This window comes from Manis javanica, chromosome 10 (assembly GCF_040802235.1).
Source record: "Manis javanica isolate MJ-LG chromosome 10, MJ_LKY, whole genome shotgun sequence".
NCBI classification, from domain to species: domain Eukaryota; kingdom Metazoa; phylum Chordata; class Mammalia; order Pholidota; family Manidae; genus Manis; species Manis javanica.
Window position 1 is genome coordinate 82,219,592 of NC_133165.1, and position 22,829 is coordinate 82,242,420.

Here is a 22,829-nt window from a genome sequence, read left to right on the forward strand (position 1 = left end):
ATAGACATCTACAAAACACTCCATCCAAAAGCAGCATTATACAAATTCTTCTCATGAGCACATGGAACATTTTCAATAATAGATCTCAAACTAGGCCATGAAAAGAGGCTCAGTAAATTCAAAAAGATTGAAATTGTACCAACTAGATTTTCAGGCCACAAAGTTATGAAACTAGAAAAAAATTATGCAAATAAAACAAAAAAGCTCACAAACACATGGAGGCTTAACAACATGCTCCTAAATAATCAATGGAACAATGATCAAATAAAAACAGATATGAAGCAGTATATGGAGACAAATGACAGCAATAACTCAACACTGCAAAATCTGTGGGATGCAGAGAAGGACATGCTAAGAGGGAAGTATATTGGAATACAGGCTTACCTCAGGAAAGAAAAACAATCCCCCATGAACAGTCTAAACTCACAATTAATGAAACTAGATAAAGAAGAAAAAATGACTCCCAAAGTCAGTAGAAGGAGGGACATAATAAAGATTGAACAGATATAAATAAAATCAAGAAAAATAAAACAATGGAATCAATGAAATCAGAAGTGGGTTCTTCAGGAAAATAAATGAAATAGATAAGCCCCTAGCCAGACTTATTAAGAGAAAAAGGGAGTCTACACACATAAGCAGAATCAGAAATAAGAAAGGAAAAATATCACTACAGACACCACAGAAATACAAACAATTACTAGAGAATGCTATGAAACAAATTGGATAACCTAGAAGAAATGGACATCTTTCTAGAAAAATACAGCCTTCCAAGGCTGACCAAGGAAGAAACAGAAAATCTGAACAGACCAATTGCCTGCAATGAAATTGAATTGGTAATCAAAAAACTACTTAAGAACAAAACCACTGGACCAGATGGCTTCACTGCTGAATTTTATCAGTCATTTAGAGATGATGTAATACCCATCCAAAAAGTTTTACAAACTGTAGAAGATGAGGGAATACTTCCAAACTCATTCTATTAGGCCAGCATCACTGTAATACCAAAACCAGGCAAAGACACCACAAAAAAAGGAAAACTATAGATAAATATCCATGATGAATATAGATGCAAAAATACTCAAAAAATATTAGCAAACTGAATTCAAAAACACATCAAAAAGATCATCCATCATGATCAAGTAGGATTTATTCCAGGGATGCAAGGTTGGATATTTGAAAATCCATTGACATCATCCTCCACATCAACAAAAAGAAGGACAAAAACCCCATAATCATCTTCATAGATGCTGAAAAAGCATTTGACAAAGTACATCTATTCATGATAAAAACTCTTAACAAAATGACTATAGAGTGCAAATACCTCAACATAATAAAGGCAATATATGACAGACCGCAGCCAGCATCATACTTAACAGCAAGAAGCTGAAAACTTTTCACCTAAGATCAGGAACAAGACAAGGATGCCCACTTCCCCACTTCTATTCAACATAGTACTGGAGGTCCAAGCCATGCCAATCAGATGACACAAAGAAATAAAGGCATCCAGATTGGTAAGGAAGAAGTTAAACTGTCATTGTTTTCAGATGACATGATATTGTACATAGAAAACCCTAAAGATTCCACCCCAAAACTAGTAGAACTAATAACTGAATCCAGCAAAGTTGTAGGATACAAAATCAATACACAGAAATCTGCTGCATTCCTACATACTAAAGATGAAGTAGCAGAAAGAGAAACCAGGAAAACAATTCCATTCACAATTACATCAAAAAGAATGAAATACCTATGAATAAATCTAACCAAGGAAGTGAAACACCTATACTCTGAAAACTATAAGGCACTCATTAGAGAAATTAAAGAAGATATCAATAAATGGAAATGCATGCCATGCTCATAGATAGGAAGAATTAATATTGTCAAAAGGGCCATGCTGCTTAAAGCAATCTACAGATTCAATGCAATCCCTAAAAAAATTACCAACAGTATTCTTCAATGAACTGAAACAAATAGTTCAAAAATTCATATGGAACCACAAAGACCCTGAATAGCCAAAGCAATCCTGAGAAGGAAGAATAAAGCTGGGGATATTATGCTCCCCAACTTCAAGCTCTACTACAAAGCCACAGTATTCAAGACAATTGATAGTGGCACAAGAACAGACCCATAGATGAATGGAACAGAAAAGAGAACGCAGATATAAACCCAAGCATATATGATCAATTGTTATACAATAAAGGAGCTACGGACATATGATGGGGAAATGAGAGCCTCTTCAATAGCTGGTGTTGGCAAAAATGGACAGCTACATGCAAGAGAATGAGACTGGATCATTGTCTATCTCCATACACAAAAGTAAACCTTAAATGGATCAAAGACCTGAATATAAGCCATGAAACCATAAAACTTAGTGGAAAACGTAGGAAACATCGCTCAAATATCAACATAAGCAACTTTCCCCTGAACGCATCTCCTCGGGCAAAGGAAACAAAAGCACAAATAAAGAAATGGGGCTACATCAAACTAAAAAGCTTCTGTACAGCAAAGGACACCATCAACAGAACAAAAAAGTATCCTACAGTGTGGGAGAATATGTTTGTAAATGACATATCTGACAAGTGTTAACATCCAAAATATATAAAGAGTTCACGTGCCTCAACTAACAAAAAGAAAATAACCCTATTAAAAATGGGTGGGGGATATGAACAGACAATTCTCCAAAAAAGAAATTCAGATGGCCAACAGGCCCATGAAAAGATGCTCCACATTGCTAATCATGAGGGAAATGCAAATTAAAACTACAATGAGATATCAACTCACACCCATTAGGATGCCCACATAGAAAAGACTAGGAACAATGAATGCTGGAGCGAATGTGGAGAAAGGGGAACCCTCCTACACTGCTGGTGGAAATGTAAGCTAGTTCAACCATTGTGGAAAGCAATATAGAGGTTCCTCAGAAAACTAAAAACAGAAATACCATTTTGATCCAGGAATTCCACTCCTAGGAATTTACACTAAGAATGCAGGAGCCAAGTTCCAAAAAGACATATGCACCCCTATGTTTATTGCAGCACTATTTACGATAGCCAAGATATGGAACAACTTAAATGTCTATCAGTAGATGAATGGATAAAGAAGATGTGGTACATATACACAGTGGAGTACTATTCAGCCATACGAAAGCAAGAAGTCCTACCATTTGCAACGACGTGGATGGAGCTAGAGGGTATTATGCTCAGTGAAATAAACCAGGTGGAGAAAGACAAGTACCAAATGATTTCCCTCATTTGTGGAATACAACTACGAAGCAAAACTGAAGGAACAAAATAGCATCAGACTCACAGACTGCAAGAAGGGACTAGGGTTACAAAAGGGGAGGTGTGGAATAAGGTGGGTGGGGAGGGAGGGAGAAGGGAACTGAGGGATATTATGATTAGAACACATGGTGTTGGGGGAGGTCTGGGGAAGACAGTGCAGCACAGAGAAGACAAGTAGTGACCCTGGGGCATCTTCCTACACTGATGGACAGTGACTGCAATGGGGTATGGGGGGGACTTGATAATATGGGTGAAGGTAGTAACCACATTGTTTTTCATGTGAAACTTTCATAAGAGTGTATATCAATGCTACCTTAATAAAAATAAAAATGGAAAAGAAAGAAAAGAAAATCAACCAAAAATATTTAGTCTAATATGTATTTTTTAGGATGTTCCTTGTAATTATTTCTTGAGAAGCAGAAACATTTACTTGAATAAATATTTCTTTGAAAAATCAATAAAACTAGTTTTGAATAGTAGTTCTACTCCTTGCTAGCAATATTCACTTTTTTAAACTTCCATTTCTCCACATTTCTCCAGTGTAAATTGTGATAATACATACAACCTGTAGGGTGGTTTTCACATATTTCAATATTATAAATTTTCAACAAATTTTGGCTTCGATTTTATTTACTTCAATTATTTAAAAATAATTATTGTGACACAATTGTTACTTATACCCGTGCAATTCTTTATCTTTTATTCACAGACTCATGTCAGATGTTACTCTTGTGTTTTTCTCATCTCATATGAGTTTTCATTTTGCATCATCACAAATTTCAAACCATCATATTGGAAAATTATCCATTATGTAACTAATTGTCCAGGTGCCAGGCATAAAGCATTCTAGAATTTGGCATATGAGGCAGACATTCCCCAAGGCATTTGCCATTCAGAGTAGAATAAGGACAAATAAACATGAAATTATAGTTTGGTAAGGTATGAAAGCAGCGGGTAAGAGATGACACTAGTGTGAATGAGTCGGACTAACCCAGGCCTAGTGGTACTATTGGTGGAATCACGAGACATGCTTAGCAAAAATTCCTGTGGGCATGTCATTTAAACTGGAGGTTTGGAAGTTGAAAAGGTAAGGGAAAGTTTCTTCCAACACAGTCCACGATACAAAAAGTGTCCTGAAGTAGGAGATCAAGGATCAAAGGAAATTTTACTCTGCTGCCCTGTGGAAGTGGAAGTTGGTACAGAATGTTTTCAGTAATGAAATTCTGGTCTTTCTTTAAGGAATTATGCTTGGATGCATAATTTGGACTCACAATGACATTTTTTTCATTTAAAAAAGCAAGTCATCACATTAATATTTGTACTCACATTTTATTCTGTTTCTTTTTTTTCATTTTCAGTATATTTGGCTTACTACTTATTTATCATTCTTCTTGCTTTTGTGACTTTCCTTGGACTTGCTGCCATCTGTATGCTTAAATACTCTACACTCAAGACTTAGCATTTTAATTGGCACATCAATGTAAATCTGTGCTATGTAACTTCATTGGAGGATTTACCTTTAACAGGAATTACCAGGACATTTCTCTCTTCATTGTAACCTAATTCATGACCCTTTGGCAAATTTTAAATAACTTTTATATTGGATAAGATCCACCCAATAAAACATGTGAATATTGTCATCTTAAAGATTCTTCAGTAGTAAATGCTTCTTTCAAATCCTAAATCTTATACTTATTCCTTATTTTAATTTATCTTGGGTTTATGAAATTTTTCCCTGTAACACTTAGAAAGGTATTGATTCTTCTCAATACTACACCTCTTCTTATTTGAGGTTTTTGGTTTGCTTTGTCTGTTTGTTATACCTGGAGGAATTGAGGGCACTGTTGCACTAATGTTTTACAATAAATTTCCCAATCCTTTTAGCATTGGTAAGGAAATATTAAGAGTGAAGTCATGCTTAGATGTCCTGAAACACCTATTCTCACTTTTCTTCATTAAGATTATTATCTCAAAGAGGTTTCTTTACAAGACGATGAAAGGGGTGACATGACCAGGGTCAGCACTGAATGGAAGGCCAAGTCTGGACTGGGAAAAGAGAAAATTAGATAGAAACTGAAGAAAATATGCTCAGGGGTCCTGACACCGATGTTCCCCTAATTCTTTGGCAGCAATATAAATCTTTTGACCAAGTTATTAAAGGCTCGTTTCACTTGTTTATTCCTCAGAGTGTAAATAAATGGGTTCAGCATGGGGGAAATGGAAGTAGTGAGTATTGACACTCCCTTATTAATGGCCATTTCATCTTTTGCTGAAGGTTTGATATAAACAAAGATGCAGCTGCCATAGGTGATGGAAACAACGATCATGTGGGAAGAGCAGGTGGAAAAGGCTCTTGTCCTCTGCTGGGCAGAGGGGAGTCTTAGAATTGTTCTGATGATGTACATGTATGACAGAACCACACACACCAGAGTCATGAGGAAAGTCATCACAGCACAGACAATAACCATCTGCTCTGTGAGCCATGTATCTGAGCATGAGATCTTCAGTATAGGGTTAGCATCACATGCAAAGTGGTCAATGGCATTAGAGGCACAGAATTCCAGGTCCAGTCCCAAGCTGAGTGGTGGCAATACGATCAACTAAGAAGTCATCCAACAGCAGAAGACGAGCCTTTTGCAGACCCTGTAGCTCATAATAGTCATGTAGTGCAGGGGTTTGCAGATGGCTACATATCGATCAAAGGACATGGTGGCCAGGAGGAAAAATTCTGTTACTGCAAAAACATCTGTAAAAAATATTTGGCACACACAAGCATCACAGGTAATAGTCCTGTCACCTATTGATAAGCTGTACAAGAATCTAGGAATGCATGCAGAAGTGAATGAGATTTCTAAGAAAGAGAAATTTTGAAGAAAAAAGTACATTGCAGTTTTAAGGTGAGAATCCACTAATGTGAGGATGATGATGCTCAGGTTTCCAGTTACACTCAACATGTAGGTGATCAGTAGAAATATAAAAATCAGAATCTGTAGCTGTGGGTCATCTGTCAATCCCAGGAGGATGAAACTGATTGGAGATGTATGGTTTTTCATTCCTCAGTCCTGAATTTTGCCCAATCTGCATCTAAAGAGAGAGAATTAAGATCTGAGAAGATGGTGGGAAAATAGTGTTACAATGGGCTTTGTTCAGAAAAGCCAAATGTATTTTACATGTATTTTGTTTTACTAAAAATGAATTTTAAAAATAATTCATACTTTTGGCTCTGTTGATAGCATATCATTACATGGATCAGAAATCTGATTTTCAAATGTTTTTTACTACAACATATGGTAAGACAGACATTTCATATTGCAGCCCAATGTACATGTTCACACCCACACAAATACTTGACACACATATATTGGAAACAAAAATGACAATAAAATACTAACCCTTAGATGCTCTGCTCTCTGATGTTTAATGTTCTAATGTATCTCATTAAAAATAAATACAAATATCATCAAATTGCTTTTATAGCCTACTGAAAGGTCATGACCTGTATTTGAAAAAATATCAAAAATTTTATAGGGCTTTTTAATAACGTGAAAGAAAACATGATTTTCCATGATAATTTTTAAAATGGGCATTATCTTTTTAATTTGCACTTCAGAATTATTTCATATCACATATTTTTTCTTAAGAATATTTCCCTTATCAATAACCAAAATTTTACCCAGTTTCACCATCTACTTGTAGCATTTTTTCCTGAATAAATTAAAAACTCATGATGTGTGTTTGTGACACAAGATGTTTCTAGATCCATCTACCAATGCAGTTGAAGGCTCTTTTCCCCTGCACAAGTCATCTTACATAGACTACCTGTCTGGCAAGAAATTTTATCTGTTTTTTTTTTTCCCTCTCCCTCTTTTCATCAATTTGCTGATTCTGACCTATACCTGGCACTTTGTGATTCTTTCCTCTCTTTTCTGCTTGAACTCTTCAGAAAAGTCCTTCCAAATCTCCGAAGCCACATTAAGAACTTTCTCTGTGTTTTTGTAACACTTCACGTTTAACAGAGGATGTAAAAAATTGGTTGGAAACAGGATTTTCATCTTATTTAATGTAATAACTGCAAAGTGTAGGAGACTGAGATATAGAGTTAATTCAAGGTAATATTTACCCTCAAACTTAGATGAGTTATATTATTATTTATGTGGACTCAATTTTAAAACTATCCTGACAACTCTACTTCTGCCATATCTAGAATCTAATTTAGAAGACTCTTGTTGGTTTTTATGTTTGGTGTAGGCAATATTCCGAGTGGCTCCTAAGTCACACTGTGACCTGACTATATACTCAGCATATATATACCACCTGCATTAAGGCAAAAAAGTGTTACATGACTTATCACTGTGTTTTACAGAGAAATAGCTTTCCTTTTATGAATTCCATTCATAATTCCTCAATCAACCTGCCAGAAGTATATAAACCACAGATTAAAACTCAAATTCTGGCTTTGACCCATCAGCTGCTCTGTGGTTGATCCTACTTAACAACAACTAACTACACTAATTCCTGCTAAAATGATTTTGATCTCCAATTCTTGTTTAAGGCCATAAATAAGTTGATGATAAACCATATCATTTGTTATACAAATTTGAATTTACTGTCTATGTGGTTTCACTTTATTACTTTAAAATAGTCCTTTCCTTCAGAAGTGGGACATATTTTGTACCGACCATCTGCCGATTTCCCATAGTAAATCTCCAGGAGTTTTCAGGTTTCATTAAGGGGGACAAGAATGACCCTGGTTTGATGTTTGAGGATGAGCAGGGCACTCACATGAATGAGAACCTCACACAACTAAGAATAAATTAAATGAATAGTCACAATAGATTAAGCAATTAAAATAATTAGGTTGAACATAGACTTGAGATATAGAAACATGTACACCCACCTACCTCTTTTTTCTTCAGTCTTAACACCACTGTGCCTTACACAAGTCTGAAAAATTTAAGCGATGTTATTGCTCCTAAATGTCTTGAAAAAATTAATTGTCACTATTGTTTGACTAATGTATGTTTTCTTCTTTTGTCTTTTAGAAAACTGAACATATCAGAGAGTGCAGGGATCTAAATTATGTCAGCAGGTGATTTCCAATATAAGGTTGCTTTGAAAAGTGCTTCTTTTCACCTATTTCTAGGTGACCTACTATTTGTTGATATACAAATCTAGCTCTATCAAAGCCTTCAATCAATTCAAAATTATAGACGTTTGGATTTTATTCCACAATTCAATTAATTCTTCATCTCTTTAACCTTGGTAAAACATATGAAACTGTTCTTAAAGAAAATAATTTTCTAAGTCTATCAAAGTCTATAAGTATAGTGGTTTAAGTTGCTTATTTATCCTTGAACGTCCTGAGGGTAAGAAGGATGAGGAAAAGTTTGCATAGGCATATATGTAGACACAAGTCCCAGATGAATTAGGATCCAAAGGTATTTATGAATCTTTTGTGTAACGTTTGGGCAAAGACCCTGAAACAGGCAGCCGTGGGGACAATGTCCTCAGAGAATTGAAGATTCCACAATGATATTCAACACAGGACTTTAGATAAAATAAAAATCTAATGAAAAAGAGCAAGCCTACCTTTTCCTCCTTTTATTCAATAACATCTCTAGCTGCTAATTACCGTAACAGAATATAATTACCCCTTTTCTCTTTTGGTAACATATTTTTATCTTAAGTAATTGTTATGTTTTATTAAAAAATTAACATAAAAATGGAAAAATTAAGCTTAAACTTAATAACCACCCTTAATGTCTCTATTTTATCTTCCATAAAATTCCATGTAAATATATTCTTATTAACTGATATATTCACAAATATGAAATATCCCTTATGGGCTGGTTTTTCAAATTACTTTGATAATTTTAAAAAACCTGTTTTTACTCAACAGTTATACGTTTGTATCATCACTTGGAGAATATGTATTATTTCTTTTGGTACCTTTCATCAGAATTTTAAATGAGTCCTAACAGTTCAAATTTTGTGATTTCTTAAAGAAAACTTTAATTATTATAAAGAATGACAACCTTGAGCTTTTCATATGATACCACAATTTTATTATAAATATTTCCTTTTAAATCAACTTTTATCTGTGATGGAGACATTTTTGTACAAAAATCTTTTTCCTCTTAGAATATTTCCTAAAACTGAGCATTAATTGTTAATACTTATGTATCAATGACTTGTAATGTATATTGCACATTTATCACCACTTGTAAGTTGGTCTTTAAATGTGTTTATACTATTTTCTTTACATAGACCCTCATGTTACTTTTTAGAAAAAACTTTCAGTTTTCTGAATAGGCCTCATATGTTTTTCATATCCTTCATACTTTATACTTTTTTTTTTTTGAGAGGGCATCTCTCATATTTATTGATCAAATGGTTGTTAACAACAGTAGAATTCTGCATAGGGGAGTCAATGTTCAATGCACAATCATTAATCCATCTCAAGCCTAATTCTCGTCAGTCTCCAATCTTCTGAAGCATAAAGAACAAGTTCTTACATGGTGAACGAATTCTTACATAGTGATAAGTTCTTACATGGTGAACAGTACAAGGGCATTCATCACAGAAACTTTCGGTTTTGATCACGCATTATGAACTATAAACAATCAGGTCAAATATGAATATTCGTTTGATTTTTATACTTGATTTATATGTGGATCCCACATTTCTCCCTTTATTATTATTATTATTTTTATTTTTAATAAAATGCTGAAGTAGTAGGTAGATGCAAGATAAAGGTAGAAAACATAGGTTAGTGTTGTAAGAGAGCAATTGTAGATGATCAGGTGTGTGCCTGTAGACTATGTGTTAATCCAAGCTAGACAAGGGCAATAAAACATCCACGGATGCAGAAGATTTCTCTCAGAACAGGGGGGGTGAGGTTCTAAGCTTCACCACTGTTGATCCCCAATTTCTCACCTGATGGCCCCCCTGTGACTGTGCCTGTCTTAGGTTGTTCCTCCCTTGAGGAATATTACCCGTCTCTGGCTAACCAGTCATCTTCTGGGGCCATACAGGGAGATGTAAAGTTGGTAAGTGAGAGAGAAGCCATGTTGTTTGAAAAGGTTAGCTTTTTACTTCTTTGCAGATTTATGCCCTGTGGTTTCTATGCCCAGCATTTGCCTTGAGGTATCTTTACCACTTGGAGGAATTATGATAGTCAGTAAATTCGATATGAGGCACGAATTCTATTTAAGGGTTGTAATTAGGAAGGAAGAAAAAAGCTATAGAGGTAGCAGATGGAAGAAAACATGGGAGGATTGATTATTTCTTTGACATATCTTCTTGTAGGGTAACTTAAGCATGTATACGTTTTAAACTACTAACTAAATTGTGCACACACATTAACATAATAGGAATTCAGTTACATAAATAAAGCAGATCTATAATTACCAGCCATCTCCAGTGAAGCCAAGAAAACCAGTTAGGCACCCTAAGCATTTGTGAAAATTTGTCTATGATATGATGGATATTGTCCAACTGTACTTGAAAAGTCTGAGAGAAATCAGACAAATTAAAGCAACCCATTTCTGGGAAATTTTCACATCCCATATGTTCTTTTAACAGTAGATAGTCTATAGTCATAAGATTTTGGAGTGCTACAACTTGCATTTCTCCTAATTCTTGGTTGAGTTCCAACAGTATAGATCCAGTCAAATTTGTTGTTTTACTGTATGCACAGGCCAGCTTAGATATCTCCTTCTTCATTCCAATGGCAAGTCCAGGAAATGGTGGGATGAATGCAGCTACAACTGCAGCATCGCCTGGATGTTTGTGGAGGTTTTTTGATGATCATCTTCTGGTATGAGTCTTCCAGAGAGTGCTGATGTTGGAAGTTCTTCTTTATATTGTATCTTAGTTCATTTTCTGGGTAGCCAAATTAGGCTTTGATCTTCTGTATAAAAACAAACAGATCCTTTGCCCACACTTTGACATGCCCTCTACACCACTGTGTAGAACTCATTGGCGGTCAGCACACAGGAGCTGCTTTTTTTTTTTTTATAAAGAGAAAGGAATATTAACAGAAAAGTGTACCTCCATAGCCGATCATCTGACACTCTTTAAGTGATCAAAATTAAGGATATTTAAAGCATGTGTTAATCTTTGATTCACCATTAGTTTTATCCTATCAAGGAGTAATCCCCCTTTTCTTTCTCTCTTTCTTTTTTTTTTAATCTTTAATCTATACTTACATGAAGAATATTATGTTTTTTAGGCTCTCCCCTATACGAGGTCCCCCTATAAACCACACTGCAGTTACTGTCCATCAGCATAGCAAAATGTTGTAGAATCACTACTTGTCTTCTCTGTGTTGTACAGCCCTCCCCTTTCTCCACCCCCATGCATGCTAATCTTAATACCCCCTTTCTTCTTCCACCCCTTATCCCTCCCTGCCCACCAATCCTCCCCAGTCCCTTTCTCTTTGGTACCTGTTAGTCCATTTTTGGGTTCTGTAATTCCACTGCTGTTTTGCTCCTTCAGTTTTTTCTTTGTTCTATACTCCTCAGATGAGTGAAATCATTTGGTATTTCTCTTTCTCCGCTTGGCTTATTTCACTGAGCATAATACCCTCCAGCTCCATCCATGTTGCTGCAAATGGTAGAATTTTCCCTCTTCTTATGGCTGAGTAGTATTCCATTGTGTATATGTACCACATCTTCTTTATCCATTCATCTACCGATGGATGGACATTTAGGTTGCTTCCAATTCTTGGCTATTGTAAATAGTGCTGCGATAAACATAGGGGTACATCTGTCTTTCTCAAACTTGATTGCTGTGTTCTTAGGTTAAATTCCCCCTTCGTGAGGCGCTGGGTTCTTGCAGGTGTGGATGTGGTCTGGATATTGTCCTATGTCCTCTGGTCTCCATTTTAGGAAGAGTTGTCTTTGTTATATTTTCATAGATAAATGTGGTTTTGGGAGGAGATTTCTGCTGCTCTACTCACGCCACCATCTTGGCTCCCTCCCATACTTTATACTTTTTAAAGGACTCATGCTGTTTATTTTTGTACTTATTTCTAATATTCATTAATTTTATTAATACTAAATAAAATATTTAATTAAAATATTTAGTAAAAATTGTTTAACATTTATTAACATGTAATAAAAGGTTAAATACTTCAATATTGATTTTAATAGTTTTCTATGAAAAAGCCAGAGTAATAAACAGAGGAAATAACAAATCTGGAGGTATCACACTTTTTTATTTGAAACTATACTACACAAACCTACAGTTAAAACTCTATGGTTCCTGGCATCAAAACAGACACATAGAACAATGGAACAGAATAGCCAGCCCAGAAATAAATGTCCACATACATTATTTGACAAGGAAGCCAAGAACACTTAGCAGGGAAAGGAATATTTTCAATAATAGTGTTGGGAATATTGGATGACCATATGCAGAAAAATAGAACTGGGCCTCTGTCTTATGCAGCTCATGAAAATTAACTGGAAATGGACCAAAGACTTAAATATAAGACTTGAAATTATAAAGCTCCTAGACAACAGAAGAGGGAAGAACCTGCTTTACATTAGTCTTTGGAATAATATTTTGGATATGACACAAACCACAAGTGACAAAAGCAAAAATCAGTAAGTAAGACTACATCAAACTAAGAAAATTTTGCTCAGAAGGACACAATCAACAAACTGATAAGGCAAACTACCAAAGAGAAGAAAATTTTTGCAAACAATATCAGATAAACTGTATGGATGGCCCTCAAAAATTCCAAAATATGTAGGAGACACATACAACACAATAGCTACAACAAAATAAAAACCTGATTTAAAAAATTGTCAATTGAACTAAACAGACATTTTTAAAAAGAAGTCATCCACTTGGTGGACAGGTATGTGGAAATATGATCAACATTATAAATATTCAGGAAAGGCAAATCAAAATCACAATGAACTATCAGTTCCCACCTGTTAGTATGGCTATAATCAAGAAAACAAGAGGTAAAATATTAGCAAACAGAATTCAAAAATACATCAAGAGGATCATACACCATGATCAAGTGGGATTCAACCCAGAGATGCAAGGATGGTACAACATTCGAAAACCCATCAACACCATCCACTACATCAACAAAAAGGACAAAAATTACATGATCATCCCCATGGATGCTGAAAAAGCATTCAACAAAATTCAGCATCCATTCATAATAAAAACTCTCAACAAAATGGGTATAGAGGGCAAGTATCTCAACATAATACAGGTCATATATAACAAACCCACCGCCAACCTAATACTTAACAGCAAGAAGCTGAAAGCCTATGGGAACAAGACAAGGATGCCCACCTTCTCCACTTTTATTCAATATAGTTCTGGTAGTCTTTACCATGACAATTAGACAAAACAAAGAAATAAAAGGCATCCAGATTGATAAGGGAGAATATAAATTGTCACTGTTAGCAGATGACATGATATTGTACATAAAAAAAATCCTAAAGAATGCACTCCAAAACTATTAGAACTAGTATCTGAATTCAGAAAAGTTGCAGGATACAAAATTATTACCCAGAAATATGTTGGCATTCCTATACACTAACGAACTCACAGAAAGAAAATCAAGAAAACAATTCCATTCACAATTGCATCAAAAATAATAAAATACCTAGGAATAAACCTAATGAAGCAAGTGAAAGACCTATACTCTGAAAACTACAAGACACTCATGAGAGAAATTAAAGAAGATACCAATAAATGGAAATACACCCCATGCTCACAGATAGGAAGAATTAATATTGTCAAAATGGCTATCCTGCCTAAAGCAATCTACAGATTCAATGCAATGTCTACCAAAATACTGACAGCATTCTTCAACAAACTAGAGCAAAGAGTTCTAAAATTTATATGGAACCACGAAAGACCCTGAGTAGCCAAAGTAATCCTGAGAAGGAAGAATAAAGCTGGGGGGATTACATTCCTCAGTTTCAAGCTCTACCACAAAGCCACAGTAATCAAGACAATTTGATATTGGCACAAGAAAAGAGCCACAGACCAGTGGAAGAGAATAGAGAGTCCAGATATTAACCCAAACATATATGGTCAATTAATATATGATAAAGGAGCCATGGACATACAATGGGGAAATGACAGCCTCTTCAACAACTGGTGTTGGCAAAACTGGACAGCTACATGTAAGAGAATGAAACTGGATTACTATATAACTCTATATTCAAAAGTAAACTCCAAATGGATCAAAGACCTGAATGTAAGTCATGAAACCATAAAACTCTTAGAAGAAAATATGGGCAAAACTCTCTTGAATATAAACATGAGGAACATCTTCATGAACATACCTCCATGGGAAGTGGAAACAAAAGCAAAAATGAACAAGTGGGACTATATTAAACTAAAAAGCTTCTGTACAGCAGAGGATACCATCAATAGAACAAAAAGGTGTCCTACACTATGGGAGAATATATTCATAAATGACAAATCTGATAAGAGGTTGATATCCAAAATATATACAGAGCTCATGTGCCTCAAAAAACAAAAAGCAAATTAACCAATTAAAAAATGGGCAGAGGATCTGAACACACAATTCTCCAAAAAAGAAATTCAGATGGCCAACAAGCATATGAAAAGATGCTCCACGTTGCTAACCATCAGAGAAATGCAAATTAAAACCATAATGAGATATCACCTCACACCAGTTAGGATGGCCAACATCCAAAAGACAAACAAGTGCTGGCAAGGATGTGGAGAAAGGGGAACCCTCCTAAACTGCTTGTGGGAATGTAAATTAGCTCAACTATTGTGGAAAGCAGTATGGAGGTTCCTCAAGAAACTAAAAATAGAAATACCATTTGACCCAGGGATTCCACTTCTAGGAGTTTACACTAAGAAGGCAGGAGCCAAGTTTCAGAAAGACATATGCACCCCTATGTTTATCACAGCACTGTTTACAATAGCCAAGAAATGGAAGCAATCTATGTGTCCATCAGTGGATGAATGGATAAAGAAGATGTGGTGCATATACACAATGGAATATTATTCAGCCTTAAGAAGAAAACAAATCCTCCCATTTGCAACAACATGGATGGAACTAGAGGGTATTATACTCAGGGAAATAAGCCAGGCGGAGAAAGACATGTATCAAATGATTTCACTCATCTGTGGAGTATAAGAACAAAGCAAACACTGAAGAAACAAAACAGCAGCAGACTCACAGAACCCAGGAATGGACTAACAGTTACCAAAGGGAAAGGGACTGGGCAGGATGTGTGGGAAGGTAGGGATAAGGGGAAAAAGGGGCATTATGATTAGCAAACATAATGTAGGGGGCATGGGGCACAGGGAAGGCAGTACAGCACAGAGAAGACAAGTAGTGATTCTATAGCATCTTACTACGCTGATGGACAGTGACTGTAATGGGGTATGGTGTGGGGAATTGATAGTGGGGGGAGTCTAGTAACCACATGTTATTGTACATTAATGATACCAACATAAAATAATAAAATAAAATAAGATGGGACAATTTGAGTTTGCAAATAGCATAATGAATTTAATAAAACATAGATAATATATTTTTAAAATCTGTGATCATATAGTCTTTAAATGGAAATTGATCACCAGTGGAAGTCACTAGGACATCACATTACTACCACAAAACATTGATAAAGGAGGGAATGCTCCTTTCTACCTTTCCTTGGAGTCAAATACCTTATCAAAAAAGCTATGAATTCACAGAAATACAAAAGAAAACAATGTTTTAAAACCTATTAAGAGAAGAATGAAGCTCAACAATGTGTTACTGTGTGCTAAACACCATTTGTGAATTATTGATGGGGATATTCATAATAGAGATATCAGGCTGCCAAGACCTGAATACACTGACTAATCTAAGCATTGTTAAAAGTATGTCAAATGTGCATTATAAGGGTCACGATGTGGTGCAACAGAAAACATACCACCTCACCTATTGATCATTTTGCTAAAACCATGAATCTAAATAAAATCAATAATTAAATCTAGCTAACATGTAAGAAGAAACTGGGTGATTGAGAAACAATATAAGTGACTCCATAAGGAAGCAATCAGTTAAATATTCAAAGATGCCATTAACTACAAATGACCTAATTTCTCCCTTAATTAAAGCAAGAAAAAGTGAAAGGATCATAAGGAAATTTTCAAATGATATAAGTAACATAACTACCAAAAGTAATGTTAGATTTTGATACAAACACCTTACCTAAAAGAAATACAAAACAAAAAACAAAACATCTTTATGTGACCCAGGGAAATATGAATACACACAGAATATAAAAATCTATTAAGATTTATTGGTAATATTAATATGTGGGATAATGGCATCATGGTATTATTCTTATTAAGAAATTTTCCTTATCAGCTAATCATATTTACAGATAAACTTGTGGGTGAAATGTAATGAATGTTTGGGTCAATGGTATAAGGTGAAATGCCAGCCAAAACATAAAATATCAGAGAGTGATAGAGAAAAGTATTTTTAATATATTGATAACCATGGAAACCAGACAATGAGTACATGTCTGATAATTATTGTATCTTGTCTCCTTTTATGAATGTTAAAAATCCCCACGCAAGAACATTTACAAAACCGAGGTTACTGAATAATTTTCTATAAAAGTTATCTGCTTGATGAGATTGGAATAAGTCACTACTCGTAACTGGCTATGTGTAAGGCAAGCACACGGCCCTCTTACCTGTACCCACCCCTGAGTCAGCTCTCGGGGACAGAGTGTCATTGCCTAATGATAGCAGAACTGTTTGGCTTCTAACACAGCAGGAAAGTCACACCAATTTAAGCAACCTCCCTCATCTTAGCCATATTCTTCAATCTGTATTTATCGTGAATAAAATAACTATTTAATCTCATCTGAATCATGAGCATGTTTATCATTTGTTCGGATCTCACATTGAGATAATGTGTGAATAAATAGCAGCGAAGAGCAACCAGGTTATGGTCTAGAAAACTAATATAATGGATAACATATACATTTGTGACCAAGCTATGAGCCCAGAGGATAAACCAGGCTTGAATAGAAAATTATTTGTTATCTTTGGTTAAAGAAGTCAGAAATCTATGGTGTGACAGTAGTTACATTCACTTGTATCACTGAGGACTTGATTTTCAGAAGTTGAACTCTACACCCTTCATGTAGTTGTGTACATAGGCTAAGGAACTCCCACTTGGAGAAAAAAGCAAAAATAAAATATTAACTGAAGTATATATGTTGTCTGGATTTAAGATTATGGATTAATAGCATAGGTTATGGTAGAATCAAAGAATCAGAGAAGTTAAATATCTCAGAATTCTGAAGTGAAGCACAGCCATAGGGTGAGGATACCTGCCCAGATGCTTTCATCTGGTTGAGATGTGGAAGGCCACTAAACATTTTTGGTATTCAGTGGGGGCTAAAAATTGGAGAGCCTTTCTCTCAAACACCCTTAAATATTGAGAAATCCATGCAGGGCCATCTATGTTCTTAATTGGCTCATCTGAGGAGGCTCTGCCCAGAACAGATAATTAGCAATTAGAAAAAAGCCTAGAGGCAGGATTTCCTCAATGAGATTGAACATCCAGGCTAAAGACCATTTTTTCTTTTCTCTTCTCCTCTGGTTTTTACTTCTTTTTCCATTTCCACTTATTACTTATTTCTCTATACTTGTTACCTGATTTTTAATGTAATTTTACAGTTTTTATAGTATATAATCCAATTAACATCATTTATTACCGTTATTTTAATATTCATAATGGATATCATATAAATATATTACCTTTTACTTTTATCATACTTTGTTAATAAAATTAATTTTGTTAGAATTTAGTACTTACAGATATTTCTTTTATGGGTGTTGAATTTTGTCAAATGCTTTTTCAGCACCTCTGGAGATGATCCTGTGGTTTTGTCCTTTTTATTGACATGGTGTATGTTGATGGATTTTCAAATATTGTACCATCCTTGCATCACAGGAATGGACCCTACTTGATCATGATGGGTGATCTTTTTCATGAATTTTCAAATTCAAGGTGCTAATATTTTGTTGAGTACTTTTGTATCTGTGTTCATCAGGGATACTGATGTGTAGTTTTCTTTTTTTGTGGTGGCTTTGCCTGGTTTTGGTATTATTCTTATGCTGGCATTATAGAATGAGTTTGGAAGTATTCCCACCTCTTCCGGTTTTTGGAAATCTTTAAGGAGGATGGGTAGCATGTCTTCACTAAGTCTTTGATGAAATTCAATGGTGAATCCATCTGGTCCAGGGGTTTTGTTCTTAGGTAGTTTTTTGATTACCAATTCAATTTATTGCTGTTAAATAGTCTGTTCATATTTCCTGTTTTTTCCTAGGTCATCCTTGGATGGTTGTATTTTCCATTTCGTCAAGATTATCCAGTTTGTTAGCAAATAATTTTTTATAGTTCTATCTAATAATTCTTGGTATTTCTGTGGTGTCCTTAGTGATTTTTCCTTTCAAATTCTATTTGTGCGCATAGACTCTCTTTTTTTCTTGATAAGTCTGCTAGGTGTTCATCTACTTGGTCTATTTTCTCCAAGAAAAAGCTCTTGCTCTCATTGATTCTTTCTATTGTTTTTTTCTCATCAATTTTATTTATTTTCTGCTTTAATCTTTATTATGTCCCTCCTTCTACTTGGGCCTCATTTGTTCTTTTTCTAGTTTCATTAATTGTGAATTGAGACTGTTCATATGGGATTCTTCTTCTTTCCTTAGTAGGCCTATATTGCAATATACTTCTCTCTTAGCATGGCCTGTCCTATGCACCAGAGATATTTTGGGGTTGAATTATTGTTGTCATTTCTTTCCATATGTTGCTTGATCTCTGTTTTTATTTGGTCATTGATCCATTGATTATTTAGGAGCATGTTGTTAAGCCTCCATGTGTTTGTGGGCTTTTTCATTTTCTTTGTGTAATTTATTTCTAGTTTCATACCTTTGTGGTCTGAGACGATGGTTGGTACAATTTCAATCTTTCTGAATTTACTGAGGCTCTTTTCGTGGCCTAGTATATGATCTATTCTTGAAAACATTCAGTGTGTACTTGAGAAGAATATGTATCCTGCTGTTTTGGAGGAGGGCTCTGTAGATGTCTGTTAGGTCCATCTCTTCTAAATGTGTGGTTCAGTGCCTCTGTTTCCTTACTCATTTTCTGTCTGGTTGATCTGTCCTTTGGAGGGAATGGTGTGTTGAAGTCTACTAAAATGAATGCATTGTATTCTGTTTCTCCCTTTAATTCTGTTAATATTTGTTTCACATATGTAGATGTGCCTGTGTTGGTTTCATAGATATTTATAATGATTCCATCCCTGTGTTTGACGGATCCCTTTATCATTACGTAATGTCCTTCTTTCTCTCTTGTTACTTTCTTTGTTTTGGAGTTTAGGAGTTTATTTTGTCTGATAGAAGTACTTCAACTCCTGTTTTCTTCTCCCTATTAGTTGCATGAAATATCTTTCTCCATCCCTTCACTTTAGTCCTCGTACGTCTTTGGGTTTGAAGTGAGCCGTTGTGGGCAGCATATAGTTGGGTCTTGTTTTTTTATCCATTCAGTGACTCTATGTCTTTTGATTGGTGCATTCAGACCATTTACATTTAGAGTGACTATCGATAGGTATGTACTTGTTGCCATTTCAAGCTTTAGTTTTGTGGTTATCAAATGTTCAAGGGTAACTTCCTCATTATCTAATGGTCTTATTTAACTCACTTTGTATGCTATTATAAACACAATATAATGGTTCTGTTTTTTCTTCCTCCTTTTTCTTCCTCCACCATTCTTAATATATTAGGTATAATATTCTTGACTCTTTATCTATCCCTTGATTGACTTTGGGGATAATTGATTTGACTTTGCAACTGCTTAGAAATTAATTGTTCTAGTTTATTAATGTGGTTTTATTTTCTCTGGTGACAGCTATTTAGCCTTAGGAACACTCCATCTAAAGCAGTCCCTCCAAAATACATTGGATAGATGGTTTGTGGGAGCTAATTTCAACTTTTTATCTGAAAATTGTTTAATCTTTTCTTCAAATTAAATGATAATCTTTCTGAGTACAGTATTTTTGGTTCATTGTATTAAATATATAATGCCACTCTCTTGTGGCCTGTAAGGTTTCTGCTGAGAGATCTTATGATAGCCTGATGGGTTTTCCTTTGTATGTTATCTTTATTCTCTCTCTGGTTCCTTTTAATATTCTGTCCTTATCCCTGATCTTTGATATTTTAATTATTATATGTCTTGGTGTTGTCTTCATTGGGTCCCTTCTGTTGGGAGATCTGTGCCCCTCCATGGCCTGAGAGAATAACTGCTTCCCTAGATTGGGGAAGTTTTCATCAATTATCTCCTCAAAGTCACTTTCTATCCTTTTTCTCTCTCTTCTTCTCCTGGTATCCCTATAATGCAAATGTTTTATTCTGTTTTGATTGGTCACATAGTTCTTTCAATGTTCTTTTATTTCTAGAGATCCTATTTTCTCTTTGTGCCTCAGCTTCTTTGTATTCCTCTTCTCTGATTTCTCCTACTGTCTCCTCTGCTTCTCCTAATCTGCTTTAAAATTCCTCCATTGTGTGTTTCATTTCAGATACTGTATTCTTTAATGATTGAATCTCATTATTCACTGTGGTCTTGAATACTTTTCTGTACCTCTATGAGTATGTTTATGATTTTTATTTTGAAATCTCTTTCTGTAAGATTAATAAATTCAGTTTCACATGGCCCTTTTCCGTTGTTTGTGGGATTTTTGTTTGAACCAGGTTCCTTTGATGTTTCATATTTGTATGTGGTGCCCTCTAGTGCCAGAAGCTCTACTCTCTGGACCTGCTCAGCCCCTGGAGCAATGGCAGGGTTCACAGGTGAGTGTCACTGGTGCTTGTCAGGAAGAAAGAGCTGTTTCCTGCTTCTCAGTGCAGCACCTCTCTCCATTGCCAGGGCCATTGGACCAAGCATACAGGTAGAATCCTCTATGGTTTGCGCTTACAGCTGCAATAGGCTGGGCCTCCCTCTGGCTGGCCTGGTACAAGAGAAGTGGCAGCCAGTTTGCAATCTGGTGCCAGCCAGGAGGAAGGTGCAGTGGGCTGCTTATTATGGTGGGAGGCCTCAGAGCTGGGTAGCCAGGCAGGGAAATGGAGCTCCTATAACTCTTGAAAGTTCCCAATCTGCTGGGCAGAGTGTGCCCAATTTTGTCCACCTGTCCATTCTCCTGAGTAGCAAGCTCTCTGCAATCCTTGCCCCTTTAGCAGCCCTCCTGCTGCTAGGAAGTCTCTCAGACTGCCTGCCTTTCTTTAGTCCCAGAGCAGCCAGATGTGGATCCCAGCTTTCCATATGCAGCTGGAATCTCAGTCTCTCTAAGTATTCCACCTGTTTAAGCTTTCCAAGCCCACTAATCTCCAGAGCACCATGTAATGTAGGTTTGTACTACCAGAGCAGATCTCCAGGACTGGGTCTTCAGCACTCTTAGGGCTGAAACCCCTCCCCACTCCATTTCTCTTCCTCATGCCAGTGATCTGAGGTTTGGAAGGGCTTGCATCCCGCTGGATCACAGCTTTGATACATTGCTCTGTTCCATGATATCTGTGTATGCAGTCTGTTGCAGCCTTTTTTCCTGTTGATCTCTTAGGATTAGTTGTATTGAGTATATTTTCATATTGTATGTGGTTTTGGGAGGTTTCTGTCTCACTTCTCATGCCATCATCTTTAATCCCCTTTCAATAATTCATGCTTTTAAAATTTGATTTCTCCACATCTCCAGTGTAAATTATGAATACACATATATGTTGTAGGATTATTTTCAGGTTTATCAATATACATTTTCTACAAATTGTGGCTTACATTTTATTTCCTTTAGATATTTAAAAATAAATACTTTAACAAGATTGTTTCTTACAGTCATGCCATTCTTTATCTGTTATTCACAGATTCAAGTCATTGTTACTTCGATGTTTTTTCTCTTCATATGTTAGTAGCATTTGTTTAAATGCTCTACATTCAAGATCTAAGATTTTAATTGGGACCTCAATGTTAATCTGTTTTATGTAACTTCAGTGAAGGATTTATCTTAAACAGGAATTGCCAGTGCATTTCTCTCTTCATTGTAACTTAAATCATGTCCCTTTGGCAAATTTTAAAGAAATTTTATAATGGACACGATCCAGTCAATAAAATAATATGTGTATCAAGTCATTTTTAAGATACTAGATTAATAAATGCTTCTTTCAAGTCATAAATCTTATTCATATTCCCTAATTGAAAACTATTTTGCATTTATGAAATTTTTCCTCCCAACACTTACAAAAGTATTGATTCTTTTCAATAATAAGTTCCTTCCCACTTGAGTAAGGTTTTTGTTTTATTTTTGTTTTTCTGTGTGCTTTCTTTTGAGTGATGATGTTCACTATTATACTAATTTTAAGATAAATTTCCCAATCCTTTCAGCAATGGTAAGGAAATCTTAGGAGTGAAGTCAAGTTTAGATTTCCTGAAACACCTATTCTCATTTCTCTTCATTACAATTATCATCTGAAAAAAGC

General features: G+C 35.4%; 1 pseudogene; it reads right to left on the minus strand.

Annotated features, from left to right (window-relative positions):
• Positions 1 to 5,392: 5,392 nt before the first annotated feature.
• On the minus strand, positions 5,393 to 6,331 carry LOC140843876 (olfactory receptor 6C2-like; annotated as a pseudogene).
• Between the last annotated feature and the right edge of the window lie 16,498 nt (positions 6,332 to 22,829).